The 21169-nt window shown below is 43.6% G+C and overlaps 1 long non-coding RNA gene and 1 other non-coding gene across 2 annotated transcripts in view; both read left to right on the top strand.

The window, feature by feature from the left end:
* The window catches only part of LOC126987599 (uncharacterized), a 364593-nt gene that overhangs the window by 177713 nt on the left and 165711 nt on the right, over positions 1–21169 (top strand). The window contains exon 5 of the long non-coding RNA XR_007741044.1: positions 15850–15963. This is a non-coding gene — a long non-coding RNA (uncharacterized LOC126987599). The remainder of the gene's footprint in view (positions 1–15849; positions 15964–21169) is intronic.
* On the top strand, positions 18109–18182 carry Trnai-aau (transfer RNA isoleucine (anticodon AAU)). The gene has a single exon. It is a non-coding gene; the product is annotated as a tRNA-Ile (tRNA).

Below are 21169 nucleotides of genomic sequence, written 5' to 3'. Positions count from 1 at the left end.
GAAGAGGAGGAAAGGGGGAAGAGGAAGAGAAGGGAAAGGGAGAGAGGAAGAAGAGAAAGGAAAGGGAGAGAGGAAGAAGAGAAAGGAAAGGGAGAGGAAGGAGAGAAGGGAAGGGGAAGGAAAACGGGAAGAAAGGAAAGGCGTGGAGAAAGAAGAGCATTTAAAGAACTGAGAGGAGGAGGAGGAGAAGGAGGAAAAGAAGAGGAATTGAAATGAAGGAGGAAGAAGAAGAGGAAGAGGAGGAAGGAAAGTGAAGCTGAGGTGAAAAGAAAAGGAAGAAAAATTAAATCAGAGAGGGAAAGGAAAGGTTTAGGTAAATGGATGGGAGATGGGGTGATGGGGAGGGGAGGAGGGGCGGGGGGGGGGGGAAGAGGCGGTTTGGGGCATTTAATCTTTGGGGAGAATTGAGCTTAAGTTTCCAAGATGATCCCAATGTTATAGAGGATCCGATCCCCCTGTGTGACGCTTCTCTCCCCCTCCCTCCCCTCCCCCCATTCATCCACGTCCCATTCCACCCCCCACTCCCTCCACTGCCCTCATCCATGTTCTTGTCTCACCTCCTCCCCCCCTCCCTCCTCGTCCACATCCATTCTTCCCTCACCACTTCCCTCATCCACATCTTTGTTCTCTTCTTCCCCCCCCCCCCGTCTCCACCTCCACTTTCATCACCACTGACACCCCCTCACCTCCATCCACTTCCTTCCCCGTTACTCCATCCTCAACCACTTCCTCCACGCCCTCAACCTTCTCGCGCCCCCTACACTATACATCCTTAACCCCATCTGCATAAAACACAAATATTTCCCCCCCTGTAACGCCCCCACCACCCACGGCCACGACGCCTACCACCATGCGCGCCCTTACTCGCGTTGACTTCTCGCCGTCGGTGCGCGGAGTTGGATCGTTAGTCGCCAGGTGCAGGTGGAGGCGGTGGAGGGCCGGGCGTGGAGGCCGCGACACGAGAAGCCTGCGGAGTACCGTCTGTAGTGTGTGGAGGCTGCGGGTTAATTAGTGTGAGGCGGCAGGTGGGAGGTGGCCGGGCGGGACAAAGGCGGCCACGAACCACTCGGACAAAGGCGCCTGGTGGTCTGCTTGAATGGGCCTGAGACGCAGCCTGCTACGGGCGTCTAGGGTTCCCTTCGGCGGGTCTCCTCCTCCGGCCCTCCTTCCCTGCCGCACCTCTCGGCTCCTCCCTTCGTCGTCTGTTCCCTCCCTAGCGTCCCTGCTCTTCTGTCCCTTGTTGCTGCCCAGGCCGCCCCGCCGCAGCCTCTCGCCGGCCGGGACAGATGACTCGCCGGCCCGGTCACCTGTCGCTGTCTTGGGTTACCTGTGCGATACCTGACCCATCGCCGGCAGGGCCCAGCACCTTGTTGTGGTGCGCGAGGCCTCGGCGGCCCATTCAAACTCTGGAGGGCTTCTTAGTGACCTCCAGACCACCACCTCCTTGTGGAGTGGTCCGCGGGCGGTGTCCTGGCGAAGAGGCCCCGCGCCTCCCACCCCCACGCCCGCTCACGTTACACCCGCCCTGCAAGCCTGCCCGTAACCGATCATGGACCTTAAAGCGTCCGGCCCTGCGGCTCCGGTTACTCGGGGCCGCGGAGGCCTCTCGCCTTACTCCGGCCGGAACCACGCGTCTCGGAGCGCTGCGCCGAGGTCCAAGATGTCGCCGCCCACCCCGGAGATGCTGCCCCGCCCCGCCCCGCCATGACAGTGGGCAAGGGCGTGAGGGGACAGAGGATAAGTAAGTTATGTCGTCCTCCTGAATGCACCCCAGCAAGGTACCCAGGCAGTGCTCCCGTGCCTTGGAGGCCTTCGCCAAGCACCGACTTAGTGGAGCGTCGTGGAGGTCACTTCACTGCACTCACCTGGCGCTCACCTGACGCAAACAATGCCTCTGCTTCTCCCTCCCGTCCCCTCCTTGTCCATCCTCCCCCGTCATCTCAGCCACCACCACCACCACCCACCGATCCTGTGGTTTTTACCTGGCCGTAAGAAAAAGACAAATGGAGCGTCTTGGGTCAAGGATGAGAGAAAACAGACGCCGGGGAGACGTGGGAGAGGGAGCGGAGATAAGGCCTGGCAGATGTACAGAGAGAGAGAGAGAGAGAGAGAGAGAGAGAGAGAGAGAGAGAGAGAGAGAGAGAGAGAGAGAGAGGAGAGAGAGAGCACGTCATTTCCCTTTCATTGACTACCATCTAAAAAAAAAAAATACCCTGACCGAATCTGTGTCGCCTTCCTGTTCTCCTGGCACTCAAAATTAACAACAAACATAAAAAAAAGAAGAAAACTCGCAAACCAGGATGACCAAGCGCTCTTCAGACACTTCCTGGTTCCGGGCTAAGTTCGGAGGCTCTTGAGGTCGTCTAATTGCTACGGAGACGCGCACTGAGGCCGCGTGCAGCTGTTTTGTATGCTCCCTTAAACATAAAATAATCTGCGCTATGACTATAATTTGTAACTATGACACATTAGTTTTATATCGCTACCAAATGACTAAAATAATTACTACAAAATAACTACTTAATATCCACAAGTTTGTAAGGATTAATATCGATAACAAATAACATTCTATAATCATACTGTCCTTGCGAGCTCACCTCATTTGGGTCCATATTTTTATACATTTCGAAACTCACACGCTCACATTTGATAAGACTCGTTTAGGACATGTATAGCATTTCCATGAGTAGTTTATGAGCCTGGTGGTAGTTTGACAAGGCCTATTCTACCTCATGGACGTGAAGAGCACTCATGGGAACCCGACCCATCTCTTTTGTGGCCTTGGAAAATATTTGTTGAGAGACGAAAACAAGTGAATATATGCGACTTATTCAGTACATCAGTGCCTGAAAAGTATGTTCTATGTCCATACTTTCATTGCCAGGTCGCCATGTGTTACTCAGAGCCATATTCTTAAGCCCTTCGAGACTTACACACCCACACACACACACACACACACACACACACACACACAGCTGATAAGACTTCCGTAGAGGTTGTGTTAGTATGTCCATGCGTAGTTCTATGAGCCTGGTGATAGTTTGGCAATAGTTCTTCTGTGCCATGAATGTAAAACCACTCTTGGGAACCCGACCCATCTCTTTTGTAGCCTTGGAAAATATTTGTTGAGAGACGAAAACAAGTGAATATACGCGCCTTATTCAGTACATCGGCGCCTAAAAAGTATGTTTTATGTCCATACTTTCATTGCCAGGTCGCCATGTGTCACTCAGAGCCATATTCTTAAGCCGTTCGAGACTTACACACACACACACACACACACACACACACAGGTGATAAGACTTCCGTAGAGGTTGTGTTAGTATGTCCATGCGTAGTTCTATGAGCCTGGTGGTAGTTTGGCAAGGGTTCTTCTGTGCCACGAACGCGAAGTCCCTCATTAGAACCCAACCCATCTCTTTTGTGGCCTTGGAAAATATTTGTTGAGAGACGAAAACAAGTGAATATACGCGCCTTATTCAGTACATCAGTGCCTAAAAAGTATGTTCTATGTCCATACTTTCATTGCCAGGTCGCCATGTGTCACTCAGAGCCATATTCTTAAGCCGTTCGGGACTTACACACCCACACACAGCTGATAAGGCTTTCGTAGAGGTAGTTTCATGAGCCTCGAGACAGTTTGGTTAGGCCTGTACCGTGAGTAATAAAAACACTCGTGAAAACCCAACCCATCGCTTTACCTCGCCGCGAATCCCTCGACCAAAGCTGCCTAGCGAAAAAAAAGAAATATTGTCACGTAGCGGCCATAAAGTAGGCGTTATTTATCATCCGCCACTTACAGTTATGAACGTTTTAACATATCATTAGGGCCGCGGTGACGAATGGGCGCGGCCGCGGTGCTCTGCGTGAGGGACTAAACGTTGAGGCTGCCTGTGGTGTTTCGAGGGAGAGGAAGGAGACACTGTTGGGAGGAAGAGGAAGTGGAAAAGAAAATTGTAGGAGGATAAAAAGAAGAAAAGAACTTGATAATGAAAGAGGAGAAAAAGGGGAAGGGAAAGACTTGATTTTGGGGATGAAGAGGAAGTGGAGAAGAAAATGTTAAAGGCAAAACGAAGAAAAGAAAATGAAAAGAATGAAAAAGAAGAGAAAGGGGAAAGGAAAGACTTGATTTTGGGGATGAAGAGGAAGTGGAGAAGAAAATGTTAAAGGCAAAAAGAAGAAAAGAAAATGAAAAAGAAGAAAAAGAGGATGAAAAAGACTTGGTTCTTGGGACGAAGAGAGATTGGAGAAGAAAAAGTGATGGACGAAAAGAAGAGAAATTGAAAAGAGAATGGAAAAGAAGAAAAAGAGGTAGAAGACTTGCTTGTTGTGGAGAAGAAAGAAAAGTTGGGGAGAAAGAAGAAAAAGAAAATGGAAAAGAACAAAAAGAAGAAAAAGAGGATGAAAAAGACTTGCTTGTTGGGACGAAGAGGAAGTGAAGGAGAAAAAAAAGTAGGAGAGAAAAAGAAAACGAAAAAGGAAAACAAGAAAAAAAAGAATAAAAACAACAAGAAAGACATTGAAAAACAGACATGCTCAAAGTAAAAAAAAAAAAAAAAAAAAATAGCGAGAGAGAAAGGGATTAGGGGAGAGAGAGAGAGAGAGAGAGAGAGAGAGAGAGAGAGAGAGAGAGAGAGAGAGAGACAAACGTAGGTAATGAAGAAAAAGCATACACACACACACACACACACACACACACACACACACACACACACACACACACACACATTCACACACATTCACATACTCTCCCCCACCCTACACCCCTCTCCCCTCAATCCCTAATCCACTCCCACCTCACTCTCCCTGCCTCCCTTCCCTCCTCGGTGCATCAGACACTAAATCAAGTATGGTAAACGCGCCCAGACACTCGACCACGACGATGCCTTAATGGGCTGGTTTGGACACGGCTGGCGGAGCAAAGCCTCTTCCAGGTGAGCCAATCTTGAGGGACAGGTGAGAAGGAGAAGGAAGGCAGAGGAAGCAAGGAGAGAGAAGAGACGAGGGAAAGATAGCAGGTGAGATAGATAAAGAGAGGGATAGAGAGCCAGGTGAGCCAATCTTGAGGGACAGGTGAGAAGGAGAAGGAAGGCAGAGCAAGCAAGGAGAGAGGAGAGACGAGGGAAAGATAGCAGGTGAGATAGATAGAGGGATAGAGAGCCAGGTGAGCCAATCTTGAGGGACAGGTGAGAAGGAGAAGGAAGGCAGAGCAAGCAAGGAGAGAGGAGAGACGAGGGAAAGATAGCAGGTGAGATAGATAGAGAGAGGGATAGAGAGCCAGGTGAGCCAATCTTGAGGGACAGGTGAGAAGGAGAAGGAAGGCAGAGCAAGCAAGGAGAGAGGAGAGACGAGGGAAAGATAGCAGGTGAGGTAGATAGAGAGAGGGCTAACCTAACCTAACCTAACCTAACCTAACCTAACCTAACCTAACCTAACCTGAGGGATAGAGACCATAACAAACAGGTGTACAGGACAGGTGAGAGAAGGGGTGAAGGAGTCGCATGAGAGAACCGTGAGAAAGGAAATGGGGAAATCGGCCAAGGAGGAAGTACTCGAAGAGGGAAGGAAATTGGTGAGAGGTAAGTGGAGGAGGAGGGAGGCGAGGGAGGAAGCGTATAGAGGTGAGGCGTAGGAATCAAAGGGCGAGGAGGAAGGTAAAGAAGATGAAAGGGAAAGTAAGTAGAGGTGTGAATGAAAAGGCTGGATGGAAAAGGAAAACTAGGTGAAGGATAGAGTAGAGGGAGGGAGAAAGGAAAACTAGGTGAAGGATAGAGTAGATAGTTTAGAATAGTTGATTGATAGACAAGGTAGAATAGATAGTAGATATATTAGGTAGTAGTGAAGTGATAGTTTGTTTGGAAAGAGTGACTGTTGATAGAGGAAAATGATAATATAGTTTTGCATTAGGCCAACAGTGAGGAAGAGCGGAACAAAATGGGTTAGAAAAATAAATGGGGTGAGGGTTTAATAGAGTAAGATAACCTGAAATACGGTATGAAAGCAAGATATATAGCTATTTTTTTTTTAGAGAGAGAGAGAGGTAAAGCATTCCTTTAATTTAGAGGCTGTACCACATTTGTCCATCTTATTGCGTGACGCTCTCGCTGTGTCTCTCTCTCTCTCTCTCACACACACACACACACACACACACACACACACACCCCACACACACACACATACCTCCCTCCTCCTCCCCCTTTCCCCCACATGCACATACCTCCCCTCCTCCTCCCCCCCCCCCACACCCACATACACAGCGGGCACACCGAGTCTCATTTTCTTACCTGTAACGAGAGGTCAAGTACACACACCATTACCTTACCGCAGCACAGAGAGTCTTGACCGCAGCCTCCTCTCCTCCCTCTCCCACACCCCATCTCCCCCTCCCTCTCCCCACTCTCCATACCATTCTCCCATATATTTAAAGAAAGGGAGAGAAAACACTTTCCTTCGAGTACATGGAGAGAAAGAAAGGATAAAAGGTGTGTGTGTGTGGGAGTGGGAGAGGGAGAGGGAGAGATATGTAGTCTAACACACTCACTTCAAGCTGACCCCCTTCAAAGGACATATTCTTATTTCCCTTCTCCCTTTTTTCTTTCTCCGTCTTTTTCTCCCTCTGTGGGTTGTAAATCTTGCGCCCCGTGTGAGTCCAGTTATTTCGGTGTTTGCCTCTCAGACTTGCGGCGGAGAGGAAAGGAAAGGAAGGGAAAGTAGAAGGAAAGAAAAAATAAGTCTTGTTCGTCTGTTGGGGGTTTGTCTCTAATCTCGTGTTGTGTTGTCTGTCTGTCCTGTTTCACTGTTTTCCCTTTCCTTTTCTCCTTTCTTTTTATTCCTCTGTCCCATGATGTTACTAGGAGAAAAAGAATGAAAGAAAAAATAAGTCTTGTCTGTTGTGGGTTTGTCTATAATCTTGTGTTTTGTTGTCTGTCTGTCCTGTTACACTGTTTTCCCTTTCCTTTTCTCCTTTCTTTTTATTCCTCTGTCCCATGATGTTAATATGAGAAAAAGAATGAAAGAAAAAATAAGTCTTGTCTGTTGTGGGTTTGTCTATAATCTTGTGTTTTGTTGTCTGTCCTATTTCACTATTTTTCCTCTCCTTTTCTCTTTTTTTTTTTTCCTCTGTCCCATGATGTTACTAGGAGAAAAAGAATGAAAGAAAATATGTCTTGTTCGTCTGTTTTGCGGGTTTGTCTATAATCTTGTGTTTTGTTGTATGTCTGTCCTGTTTCACTGTTTTTCCTCTCCTTTTCTCCTTTCTTTTTATTCATCTGTCCCATGATGTTAATAGGAGAAAAAGAATGAAAGAAAAAATAAGTCTTGTTCGTCTGTTTTGCGGGTTTGTCTATAATCTTGTGTTGTGTTGTCTGTCTGTCCTATTTCACTATTTTTCCTCTCCTTTTCTCTTTATTTTTTTGTGATTTCTCTGTCCCATGATGTAAGGAAAAGAGGAAAAAAGTGTCTTGTTCGGATATTGCAGGTTTGTCTAATCTCCTGTTACACTTTTTTTTCTTCTCTTTTTCTTAATTTTCCTTACCTTGATGTTGTTTTATGTTTATTTCTTACTTTTATTTCACATATTGTTGGAGAATTTTGTTGGTGTTGGTTCGTTTGTACGTGATGTGCATTTGATTTTTTTTGTTTTTTGTTTTGTTTGTTTGTTTTTGGTTGGTCTGTTTAGAAAATACTTTGTTTGTCGGTAGTCATGTTTTTTTTTTTATGTGTGTGTGTGTGTGTGTGTGTGTGTGTGTGTGTGTGTGTGTGTGTTTGAGTCATATTATGTGGAAGAATGTGCACTTTTGATAAGACTTAATAGTTTGTTTTTGTTATTGTTATTCTTTCTTGTTCTTCTTGTTCTTTATCTCCCTTTTCTCTTTCTTTTCACCGTTTACATCATCAACCTTCCCCCACCCCTCCCTTTTTTTTTCATTTCATATTTTTTGTCCTCGTCACGTCGTTATTGTTATTATTTTGTGGTGAGCGACAGATAAGTGGTAGTAGTAGTAGTAGTAGTTGTTGTTGTTGTTATTAAAATGTTGATATGATGTCATTTTTGTTGCGATCTTCTTCTTCTTCTTCTTCTTCTTCTTGTTCTTGTTCTTGTTCTTCTTCTTCTTCTTCTTCTTCTTCTTCTTCTTCCTCCTCCTCGTCCTCCCGTCCCCTGCTTGCATGCCCCGGCTGATTTCCTCCCCGTCGAGGGCGTGCCGTAGGCCTAGTAGAGCCCGGGAGGAATTTATTTAAGAATACAGTAGGCCTATGGCGGGATGGGAGCCCAGAGTCTTCCCTGACACCTCCTCCTCCTCCTCCTCCTCTTGTTTTTCTTCTTCTTTTTCTTCTTCCCTTTTTTTTTTTTTACTGTTTTCCATTATTCATTTTCAGGTCAGTAGTAAATGCTTGTGAATTTTGAGAGAGAGAGAGAATTCAACTTGGCAGAGGTCTCACAATCTAGTCTAATAAAATAGGTTTGAAAAAAATATTATGTTAATGAATTTGGTATGAAAAGAAGCGGAATTTTGTGCAGATTAACATATCAAAATCAAAATTACAGCGACAAAATGGCGGCCAAAAACAGTTTTTGTAAATATCGTGCTTAATAATTATTTTGCGGAAAACCTTTTAAATAAAAGTTTTCTACATACCATTCTACAAAATATGTCTTATACATATTTTGTATGTTGCTCTTTAATGCTATAAGGGCGCAAAGATCGTAATTTCACCCAAAACATTGTCACTTGAGGTAGCGCCCACTTTTAAAGAGGCTGCATTTCTTCTTTTTCCAACATAATACTTACATGTAAGTGTATGAAGACGTATATAAGAAAAAAGAAAGTCAGGTAAAATTTGATCTTATAATGATTAGACCCGGAAAAAATTGTTATACAAATGGTATCAAAAAGATAACAATTTCCTTTAGACTGACATATCAAAATCTTTTCAAACTGGTTTTGAGGAAAAAATAATAAAGCTAGCTATGTAACAGGGGATATCTTATAAAAAAAATACATATATAACTTTCAAAATAAAACCAGGTTGAAAAATATTTATATCCTTATTTCTTCAGGTTATAAGAAAAAACATTACATACATTGTTTATAATTGAATTTGGGGTATTGCTTGGAGGTAAGACTGGAGTTGGGCCGCAAACAAACAAACAAACAAACAAACAAGATTACAAACAAGATCAGAGTTTTAGTATAATAGTAGATTAATGCCGTCTTTGACGGTGAAAGTAAATTTTCCTTAATTCCACATTGTTTGGAAAAAAATAACGAAGGTTTTCTTTAAATAAATAGTATTCCATTATATTAAATTAATTCCATAGACAGAAAAAAAATTAAAAGTGAAAGAATAGGTCACATGTTTATTACCCTTATTATTAAATAATTCCCAAAATGTTCGAGGAATCTTCGGGCATTTCTTCACTACTCATATTGTCTTTTGCGTTGTGACAATTTTTTCCGAAACACTGGCCACACGCTGAGATACACCACAGTCCTATTTTCTTACATGTACATGCGTTCGTGCCACAGACGTTTTTCCCCATCAACTTACAGTTGCATCTCACACACTTCAAGATCTTTTCTGGAGCTGGAGCTAAATCTGTCATAATTGGCTCGTACATACCATGCTGAAGCTTCCAACCCCAGTCTTCTGCTGGTAATGTTACTCTCATCAGTGATTTCCATTCAATTACTTGTAGATGAACACGAAGTGAATGGAAATAGGCTGCTCTTGCTGTTGGTGGTAGACTTTGTGGTTTTATAGTAGTAGTTGCTGTTGCTGCAAAGCGCATGAAAGTGTTGTAACGAAGTTCGGAAAGATCATCTACATCATTCCCCTTATACCTGAGGAAGAGAAAAAAAAAACTCATAGGAACAGCTTCCCAATAAATAATTATATTTCCATAAGTTTAGATTACGTATTGAACCACTTACAATATTATTGATGAACAATTCATGTAGCCTATATTACTTACCTATGTACAAAAATTCTGAGGCCAGCATTGCCAATGTCGTCTGATGTAGCCGTATCATCTTCGAATATCTCAGCAATCTTGTGATAATATTCATTATCTTTCTGCTGGAAGTTTTTCAGTAGTGATGTCTTTCCTGTGAACGTTTTACATAAATTATAATTAACACACATGCAAAGTAAATATCAGATATATCAACTCCAGCTGCTCCAATTTGCTTAAAAGGCATCGTTTTGACACAATAAACACGAAACAAATAGTATTACACAGGGTAAGACCTCCTCAACGAAAAGATGAATAATTGTTTCATATAAATTCAAATAACTTTTATTTCGCGTGACTGGCCAAAAGTAATTTAATGGCTATTATTCGTTTCTAGTGCAGGATATCACAACTTATGGAAATGAGGCAACTTAATATTAATAACATTGCTTACCTTGACCGTAAGTCGCAGATGTCGTATCACAACCGGACCAGGCATGAATGAAGAGAATATGTCTTGTGACCATATCTCCTGCTGATGTCACCAAGCTTCCAATGTCCCAACATTGGGATTGTTTCTTACCAACGTCAGACAGCATATAGAGGTTCATGTGAGCTGCCCAGTGGAACATCAACAGTACAAGAATATCAGTGTCGTTTGCCACCACTGTCAACGGTCTTTTGTTCTCTTTTGAAGCATACTCTAACCCAGCCAACACAATCTGAGTGTCTGCATCGCCAGTGCTTTGTCGCACATCATGACCTTCATCTTTTAGGGCTTTTACCAGCAAAGAAATAAACTGTGACTTGTTTTTGGAATTCTTAAGAAAAGATTCCTGGTTGCATGTAGGTGTGTTGTGCAATGCAACAGTAACATTACCAGATATATTGCCTACTCTTCTTTTGTGTTCATGATCTTTGGTGGAAGGACCATTGTCATAGCCGTCAAATACCACGCAGGATCGACCATACGTGGCATTGACAAACTGCACATAATGTTGGATGATGATTTCGTATGTGCTCTTACATGGCCACTTCACTTTATGCAGTAATGTGCCTCCGTCCAGTACATAAAATGAAGGGACTGGTGGTGTGACTGCTGAAACATCCTGCTTAATGGCTCTACCTAAAGCTGACTTGTTTGGTTTCCTCATAATTCCATGTTCAAAAAGTGAGGTAGGCACTGGTGTCAACTCATACTTAAAACATTCTTTCATATCGTCATCTCTCTCCACCAGTACCACCAAGCGCGAAAATAGTAGATTAGGATCAACATGTCTTATATCTTTATCAAATTGCACCCCAGTCTTCAAATACTCTAGTGTACGTATCTGGTATTTACGTTTTATCTTTGCTTTTGAGAATAGCATTTCATCAAGCTGTCTTTGAATAGCTTTCCCAACTTGTTCAGCATCATCACAGTTGATTTGATCTTCTTTAGTAGCAGTCAATCCTGTGGAGATGCTCTTGAGAAAAGGTTCTTCTTCGTTGAATGGACTGCTTTTTGTTAGCCAATCTTTCAATTTTCCAAGATCTGTCATGTCTCTCTTTAATCTACTTGCACCAAGATCGACGTGTTGTTGACTAGTTTTATGGTGATTATTAGTAAGGTCAGTCATGGCATTGTGGATGCTAGCACATGCATGCATACTGTGAATCCATGTTGTTATGACCGAGTCTGTCATACCGCGTCCCATTGTAAGTCCACCTCGACTCTTTAACGCTCTCATCATTGATTGTTCGATGACTAGATCCAAAGTCCTGCCCAAAACGATCACTTTTCTGACTGTGTGGCATTGCTCATCTGTGAATTTCTTGTGAATATCTGGATAGTTTGAGGGAAGATCTCTCATCGTCTGAAGATACAAGCGAGCACTTTTGGCATAGTTTGTGTGTCCAGTTGCAGCGAATAAGTTCAGCATTTTAAAGATAGCATCCAAGTGAAGTTGCCAGTTTCCGGTTCTTTCACCTGCAATGAACATCTTGATGACATTCACGTACTCCATGTATTGAATCCAAAGCTTTGCCGTCCTAGATGCATCTACCAATCTTTCCATTTTCTCTGACAGCAGTGAACGTACTTTCGTCAAGGCAGAGCTTTCTTCTAACTCTTTCTCATTAGGTGCGTCTTTCTGAAGCTTCTTGTACAAGATCTTGATTTCTTCTTTCTCGTCCTTACTAAATGCTTTTACGTCTCTTTGATCTCCCGTGTTTTCAGTGTCATCTTGTTTTCCTCTCTCTCGTCACAAAAAATTCATCAAGAAGCAAACCATATAAAGCACTCTGCACCAAGAAATGTCCCTAAGTGCTCTGGAGATAGCTTTTCCAGATTCAATGTGTGTCACTGCATTTTCTCGGTAGATGGTTTGCAAGCATTCATTCAATCCGGAACCTTTCATTAGTGTTCCAATGCTACCGAAAACTCATTAGAGTATGAAAACCTCCTAGTCGGCATACGATCCGGAGAGACTTGTCAGTTATTATTTCGACTGCTTTGATCCAAAGTGGCTGATCTAATGTAATACAAGGAGTTCCAATGACATAATGATTTCATAATTCAGTGACGAACAAAAGTGTTGAATACAGACATGTTTCATCAGATGGTTTCAGATTGATTATTGGCAAAAGCGTGATTACAGATTTTCCAGGATGCTCACCATTGCTATAAGTTTGCATGAATCCTGACCAGTTAGGTCTTGATTCTGTTGGGAACATCTGGGCAGGTTGCCAAAGAAGATCGATGTTATGTCCAAAATTAACAATTTCTGGTGTTTCCAGTTTCCTCAGAGACTTCAACACAATCTTGGAGAAAGCAGATTCGTCTGAGCTGAGATATGGAACAATCTTGACACCTTTGTTTTGAGTGATAGCTGTACTTCGTGTGAGTGGATGTCTCTTGATAGGAGGAGTTTGAGCTCGGATTCCATCTTTATTTGTTGACGCTGCCAGTATTCCCATTCCATGAAATGTCCTCTTGCCGTCCAGTGTGCAGATGTTGTGGTCCACATTATCTCCCACAAACTGCGTGAAAGTACCACAAGGAATAGATTGAAGGATTGTTGAAGCATCCTCCTCTATTACTGCTGATTGCTTGAATCGCGTTACTTCGCTGTAACTTACACTAAAACCAAGTTGATTTAGCTCATCAATCAACCACCGCGATCCAAAGACATGGTCAGCTTCAACAGCAAGACCAAATAAAATTGGAGGAATAAAGGATCTTGGTCTTGCAGCATACGTAATGAATGGCTTGACCTATACTTTGCTGCTTGAGTTCATCTTTTACTAGAACCTCCAGTAGCAACTTCAAGCCTGCTGGCACCATTCGTTGTAAAAGAATAGCATTCTGTGATGGATAAAAAACTGTGTTGTACTCGTGTTCTCTGATCTCAGCCATTATCAGTTTTGCTGCTGTTTTTATGATGCGCTGAGCTTCTTCGCCAGTATCCTCTCTTCTTGACTCATACCATTTGTTGTTGATGATACTATCTAATGTATTTCGAAAAAAGGCAATATTGGAGTGCCCTTTAACTTCTGCAAACACCAAAGAGTCCTTATATCTGTCCTCTAGTTTTTGTTTCAACCGCTTTTCTCCGTAAACTTTGTCTCCATTTGCCAGTTCTCTCATTTTATCATGCAATTCTTTTAGAGTATACAGTTCCCCATCTGATTTTCCTTCTAGCCATACACAAAGAACTTGAAACCATTTTTGCATACTTTCATCTTTTGGTCGGCCTCTTCTGTTTGGTGGAGAATCTGCAGATGGCCAGTTTGAAACAAAGCGAGAAAAACATTCTTTGTGGTATATTGCATTGACGGCGACCAAATCATGATTTGTTGCAATTCTAGTGTAGACTTCATGGCTCCAGTTGTCATTTCTTTGGTGGTCACACTTGTGAAGAACTCTTTGTCGAAATCCGATATGTGTCACTTGATAAACAATGCCTCGATGGAGATGCTTCTCATCCTTTTTTGCTGCCTGTCCACACAAAAAGCAATGTTCCTTCCACAAAAAATGCTCCATGCTTGATCTGAGTCTCTTGTTAGGAGTATCAAAAGATGACGCTTCATCAGCGCGGTAGGTGACTTTTCTCTTCATGTCAGTAAAATTCCGGCGACAGTCTTTATGGACCAACACCTCTTCATTTTTTTCCATGCACTTAGCAACATAAGACTCCAGGTCCGGCCGTTCACGAAGTTTGCAGTAATGTAGCACAGTATTAAGTCCTTTCAAACTCACCACAACTTTTTCAGATGAAAGACACTTTTTAAGGCATATGACACACTTTTCAGGCTCGATGTCTTCCCCAGCCATGACTGCTACCATACAAAAACTGCTGAAAAACAAAGATCTAGTGAAGGACAAGAAATTTCTGCAATCATTATATGTAAATTTTAGGGCCAAGAACCTATAGTGCCATCATCAATGATAAATTTATATTTTAAGATTTTAATTTTTTTTACCTCTTATGTATGCAAAGCTATCTATCTATCTATCTATCTATATACCGTATACCTGGCCTCTTTCCCCTCACGGGGGTAGCCCAAGACAATGCGAAATCACACTCATTCGCCATGTCTTTTCGTAGGATAGTTATGCAAAGGAGGGAGTTCCCAATCCCCTCGCTCCGCCCCTTTTATACGGTGGTGGGATTCTTAAGCCCCCACCACAGGGCTTAAAGTTATAATAAAAGAAATACGAAAGGGAGTAGGCTACAGAATGCCACTTATTATGTTTACACACACACACACACACACACACACGGTATAGAGGTATAATATAGTAAGCTCTGGGAATAATATTGTAGCCTACTCACGAAATTTATTTAAATTGATTAGAATAATCATATAATCAAAACCAGATATCATACTATTATAGTTCACCCTGTCGAAAACTATTCACATTAACACAATTACAACAACATGAATACGTTTTGCATACTTACATGTAGGTATTATGTTGGTAAAAGAAGAGGTAAAGCCTCTTTTTATGTCCGCGCTACCCCATGTGGCAATGTTTTGGGTGAGATGAAACTGCAGTGGTCTAAGTAGTGACGATCTTGCGCACTTATATAACTTTAATCCCTTTTCTTGTTTTTTTTCCTCTATGCATACAAACTAAAATGTTGGAGTACTATTATAAAAACATATTTCGTTATTTTTTTTTTGGCCGCCATTTTGTTGCTGTAATTTTTTTTCCCCAAGTGGACTTTTTGCGGATTTTGGATATGTTAATCTGCACAAAATTCCGCTTCTTTTCATACCAAATTCATTAACATAATATTTTTTTCCGGGTTCAGGCATTTTTATTGCTATTTTTACTAGACTAATCCCCTTAGTTTATGTGATGATGTAGACGGCTGAAGGGAACGAAGAGGAGACGAGCAAGAGAGAAGAAAAAGAAAACTCTCCCACTGATAATAACACACTCTCTCTCTCTCTCTCATCACCATCATCTTCACCATCATCTTCACCATCATCATCAGTTCTCATTATTCCACTGCACGAAGAAGACCTATCCCAACGTTTTCCATCTCGACCTATCCCAACGTTTTCCACCTCGATATATCCCAACGTTTTTCACCTCGATCTACCTCAACGTTTTCCTCCTCGATATATCCCAACGTTTTCCCTCGATCTATCCCAACGTTTAGGGAGTTTAGGGAGGCAGAGGGGGAAAGGGAGAGTGAGGGAGGGAGAGAAGAAGGGGGGTGGGAGAGAGAGAGATAGGGAGGAAGGGAGGAGGAGAGAGAGAGAGAGAGAGAGAGAGAGAGAGAGAGAGAGAGAGAGAGAGAGAGAGAGAGAGAGAGAGAGAGAGAGAGAGAGAGTTTGAGAGGCAGAACACCCGGATCACTCTCACTGATTGGTGGTAATTGGGGTAATCCATTCCTCCTCAGCTGATTAGCGGCGTGATTGGGAGGCGCGGGAGCAATTAGGTCCGCCCAGGTGACTGACGCCCCCCCCCCACCTCACCTGTACCTGGGCCTCCGTGAATCCGTCGTTAAGTCCAGGTAAGCCTATCTTTATCTTGCTTCAACTCTATTATTCCTGAGGTTTGTTTTTTCCTTGTTTTCTCTTTTCATTTTCTGTTTTCCTATGTTTAAGTTCTTCCCTTTCGTATGCTTCTCTGTTTCTTCTTTTCCTATTTTTATTTTTGCGTGTAATTTTCTTTCTTTCTCCGTGTCTTCCTTGGTAAGTAATGTTTTTTTTTTTCTTTTTCGTTTTTTTTTTCTTGTGTTGTAAATCGTCGTCTTCCCTAATCGTTATCTCATGGTGATTCTTATCGGGGTAATTTCGTTATCTCTCTCTCTCTCTCTCTCTCTCTCTCTCTCTGCTATTTTGTTTCTTTTCCTTCTCATTTCCATTCATTTTCTTCTTTTTCTGTTTTTCATTAATCGTTTGTAGTAAATCGAGACTGGAAAAAAAATGGAAATAATATAATCTTTTTGCAGTTACCCATTTCCACTTATTTCTTATATGAAGTAATATTGGTAATGATGGCACGGCAGGAAAGCGGAAACAAAAGATCAGCCAGCGTACTGCCCGTGAGCTTGTAACGATGCTGCCGCCTCAGTGATGCAGTCAGTTCGTTAGTCATATCAGTAATCTGCGGGATCGTTCACTTCACTCGTGACGCAATCAAGTAACGGTCAATGCGATTTTTTAAGGGTTTGATCATTTCTGCATTCACTACTTGTGCCGGAAGCTTGTTTCAGTGGCAGATGATGTACCGCGTCCCCTCGCTTGCATTGTTCAACTGTCGTTTCTAGTTTTTGAACTTGTTGAGGTATTTAAAGACCTGTGTCATAGCCCCTGTAGTTGTCTCTTTTTCCACCATCAATAGGTTGGTCAGCAGTGCCTCAACGATGGTAACTCTTTCGTGTTGCGGCGCCGCACTCTCGAGTAATTCAATAAGGAAGGAAAAATAATTAAAATGATTAAAGGGAGGGAGCGAGGAAGAACTTCAGGAAAGGAGGAAGATCGTAATAAAGAAAGAAAAGGAGGAAGGACGCAAAGAATAAAGGAGAGGAGGGAGGAAGGAAGGGAGGAAGCATCATGAGTTGGAAGGAAAAAGAGTAGGTAGGAACGGATAGAAAGGGTGAGATGTAGACGAAAAAGAAGATTATGGAGGTTTGTTTTATCAAAGGACATTCTGGTCTATATGAGGCGAGGAGGGCAGGTCGTCGGTCTGTCTGTGTTTCTCTTTTTTTCTTTGCTCCCCCCCCACCCCCCCACCCCCCCTGCATCCAGTCGTCCACGCCTCAGCGGCTGCTCAAGGGGCCGGCTGTGACAGGTGTGGTCACGTGGGTGTCAGGCCGGGGAACACCTGTCTGCCTGCCTGCCTGCCCGCCCCATCCCGCCAGGTGTACCCCAGTCACCCTCCCTTCCAGCCCCGCCTTGCCCCGCCGTGCCCCGCCACTCCCCCCGTGTTCGCTGTGTCACCTGGTCCGTGAACCTGTCAATGAAATGGTCTTGCTCTTCCGGTTGTAGTTACGTGGTGGTTACACACACACACACACACGCACACACACACACACAGCTTCTGAGTGTGTTCTGTCTTGTATATATCCAGGCGCGTGGCATCGTTGTCTGCAGTGAAATGTATATTATTATTATTATTACTGTTATTATTATTTTCATTATTATTATTATTATTGTTGTTGTTCTTATCATCATTATTATTATTATTATCATTGCTATTATGGTTATTACACTGTTATTGATGGATGGGAAGCTTTACCATAGAACATTTGTGTAACCAGGAGAGACATGTTAAGAGAACGATGTGAACAGAAGATACTGTTATACGGACATTATAAACTCGCCCCAGTCCAGAGTAAACGAGGAAATAAGTACACACAGGACACCTCTCCTCCCGAAACTGGCCTCTCTTTTTGGACACTCCTTCGACCTCTATTCAGGAGCAGTAAGTAGCGGGCTTTTTTTTCTTATATATTTCTTTACGCCCTTGAACTGTTTCCTTAGCTGTAAAAACAAAAACAAAAAACAATTAGATGAACATAACAACACACGAGCCTCACAAAACACGCAGCGCACTGATCCCTGCATCGACCATTATTATCATCGTCATCATCATCATCATCAGCAGCAGCAGCAGCATCCACAAGAGCAGAGGAGATGCCCGTCCCCTCACCGGCCTGTTAGCTCAGTTGGTTAGAGCGCCGTGCTAATAACGCGGATGTCGAGGGTTCGATCCCCTTACGGGCCAAAGCGTGTGAGCAATGTTTTTATTTATTTCATTGCTTTCGTAAAACCTCCAGACGATCATTGGCGTGTGGAGCAGAAGAATTTATTTGTTTATTCATTAGTAGTTGTGGTAGTAGTAGTAGTAGTAGTAGTATAAGTAGTAGATTTTGTTATTGGTGCGGGTGATACTGGTGGTGTTTGTGGTAGTGAAGTTGTTGTTGTTGTTGTTGTTGTTTTCTCGTTGTTTCTCCAAGACTGTTAAGATACCCATTACTCGTACACACACACACACACACACACACACACACACACACACACACACACACACAGACTAGTTTTAAAGCCTTTCTTGAGGTTTTCTCCTTATTTGATTTTATTCTCTATTCTTCCCCCTCTCTCCCTCTCCCTCCCCATATCTCCCAACCCTGACCTCTCCCTCTCCTTCCTTCCTTCCTTTCTTCCTTTCTCCCTGCGTGCCTTCCTTCCGTCCGTTCTTATCTCCCTTCTTTCGTTTCCTATTTTCTTGCCATTTCATTCTTCATTTCTTCTTCTTTCATTCCTTCCTACCGTTGTGATACTTTTCTTTTACGATCTCCTTCTCTTCCCCTATTCCTTGTCTCTCCTTCCTTCCAACCTCTGTCTTTCTTTCCTCTCATTCATCCTCCTTTCTTTTCATTCATCCATCATCTCCTTAATTCCTTCCTTCCTTCACAGTACCGTTTCTTCATTCTTAATCCCTTTCTATCCTTTTTTCCTTACTCCTTTCCTTCCTTCCTTTTTCCTTCCTTCCTTCCTTCTCAATCCCTTCCACCCTTTTTCCTTCGTTCTTTCCTTCTCAGTCCCTTCCTTCCTTCCTTCCTACCTCTCTGTTTTCCCTTCCTTCTTTCTTTTTTTCCTTACTCCTTTCCTTCCTTCCTTTTTCCTTCCTTCCTTCCTTCTCATTCCCTTCCACCCTTTTTCCTTCGTTCTTTCCTTCTCAGTCCCTTCCTTCCTTCCTTCTTTCCTACCTCTCTGTCTTCCCTTCCTCTCATTCATCCTTCTTTCTCTTCATTTATTTCTCCTCACTTTCCTCCATTCATTTCTTTCTCTTTTCCCTTCCTTACTTCATTCTTAATCCCTTCCTTCTTTCCTTTTCTTCCTTCCTTTTTCCTTCGTTCTTTCATTCAGTTCCTTCCTCTTGAATCTCTTCCCACTCCCTTCCCTCCTCTCCCTTCCTCCCCGCTTCCTTCCTCCCCCCCTCTCGTTTATCTCCCCGTAGCCGCGGTGTGATGACCCATAAAACTAACACATTATGGCCCACAGATCACAGTTTCATAGCTGACTATCACGCTCGTATCTCACTGCGTTCCCGCCCCCGCCCCGCCCCGCCCCGCCCAATCCGCCTTCTCGAGCACAAGTCCAGCTTCATCTATCCTTATGGCGAGACTTATGGTCCTTACTGCGGTCTGATTTAGAGTTTCTTTCTCTGTTATGGTTGCACTGTTTACCTGTCTGTCTGTCTGTTTCTGTCTCTGTTTCTCTGTTTATTTCTGTCTGTTTCTCTGTCTCTCTGTTTCTGTCTGTTTCTCTGTCTGTCTCACTGTTCTCTCTCTCTCTCTCTCTCTCTCTCTCTCTCTCTCTCTCTCTCTCTCTCTCTCTCTCTCTCTCTCTCTCACCCCCCCCCCCACCCACCCCCGGAGATGATTTAAAGGTCCCGGATGAACTGAATGACGAGGATTTCAATGTAAGTTTTTCTGACACTTTTTTTTTTTCGTCAATTATTTTCTCACATCATTTACACTTCTTCATTTTTTATACTTCATGTTTCAGTGACCTTTTCGTCTTCATCTTCCTCCTCCTCCTCCTCCTCCTCCTCTTCTCCTTCGTATACTCTTTCTCTTCTTCCTCCTCCTCCACCTTGTTAATTCCGTGAAATGGGGGAGGTTGTTGCACCGTTGATGTTGTTGGTGATGGTGGTGATGGTGGTGATGGTGATTGTTATCGGACACTGAATTAGTCATCACTGTAGTTCGGTGGCAATGGTGATGGTGGTAGTGGTGTTGCGCGGGGTGGTGATGTAATGGTGGTGGTGGTGGTGATGAAAGGGGTTATGGTGTGTTGTGGTTGCGGTGGTTGATTCTTGTGGTGGATCTGATGGTGTGGTAGTAGTAGTAGTAGTAGTAGAGAGATGGACAGATTATTAAGTAGACATGAATAGTGATATAAATAGATAATAGATTGATAAATTGATAGACAAATAGACTCATTGATAGATAAAGACGGGCTCCTCCTCTCTTCAGAACCACCACCACCACCTCCACCTCCACCTCAGTGCACCACCTCCTCCACCCTCTCCTCGCTCGCTCTTCATCACAGCCTTCCTCCACTTCTCCATCCACCACTACCATCCGCTCCACCACCTCCACCTCCACAAACTTCTCCACTCACCACTCACCACCATTACCTCCCTCGAAAAAGCACTTCCACCTTCCTCCACTTCCTCCTCCTCCTCCGCCCGACACGTCTCGCCCGCGGTAAAAATGTCGGCCTTTTCTCAAGTCTGATTAGTTGCAAAAGGTGTGTTGTCGTCTGTGTCTGGCCGGTGACCTTGTTGGCAGACGAGTCATGACTGTTGTGGATTCTGCGGCGTCAGGGTGGGGGGGGGGTTAGGTTGGGGAAGTCAGGATGTGGGTGGGTGGGGACTGGAGGGGGGGGGGGAGTTAGGTGTGGGGGTCTGAGGGATGTGTGGGGTAATGGACGAGGTTGGGGCATATAGGTTAGCTGTCTTGTTAGGGGTTGTATTGTGGGGTGCCTGGGGTTGTGGGGGGGAGGAGAGGGTAAGGGAAAGGTGGGGGGAAGGAAAGCGATTTATTGTTCCTCTTTCTCTAATCTTCTTCCTCCTGCTACGCTCTTCCTTCCTCTTCTTCCTCTTTATCGTCATTTTTATTATTATTATTATTATTATTATTATTATTATTATTATTATAGTATTCCTCCTCCACCTCCTTCTCCTGTTCCTCCTCTTCCTTC

This window comes from Eriocheir sinensis, chromosome 65 (assembly GCF_024679095.1).
Source record: "Eriocheir sinensis breed Jianghai 21 chromosome 65, ASM2467909v1, whole genome shotgun sequence".
In the NCBI taxonomy this organism is placed as follows: Eukaryota; Metazoa; Arthropoda; class Malacostraca; order Decapoda; family Varunidae; genus Eriocheir; species Eriocheir sinensis.
This window is presented reverse-complemented; position numbering and strand designations above follow the sequence as displayed.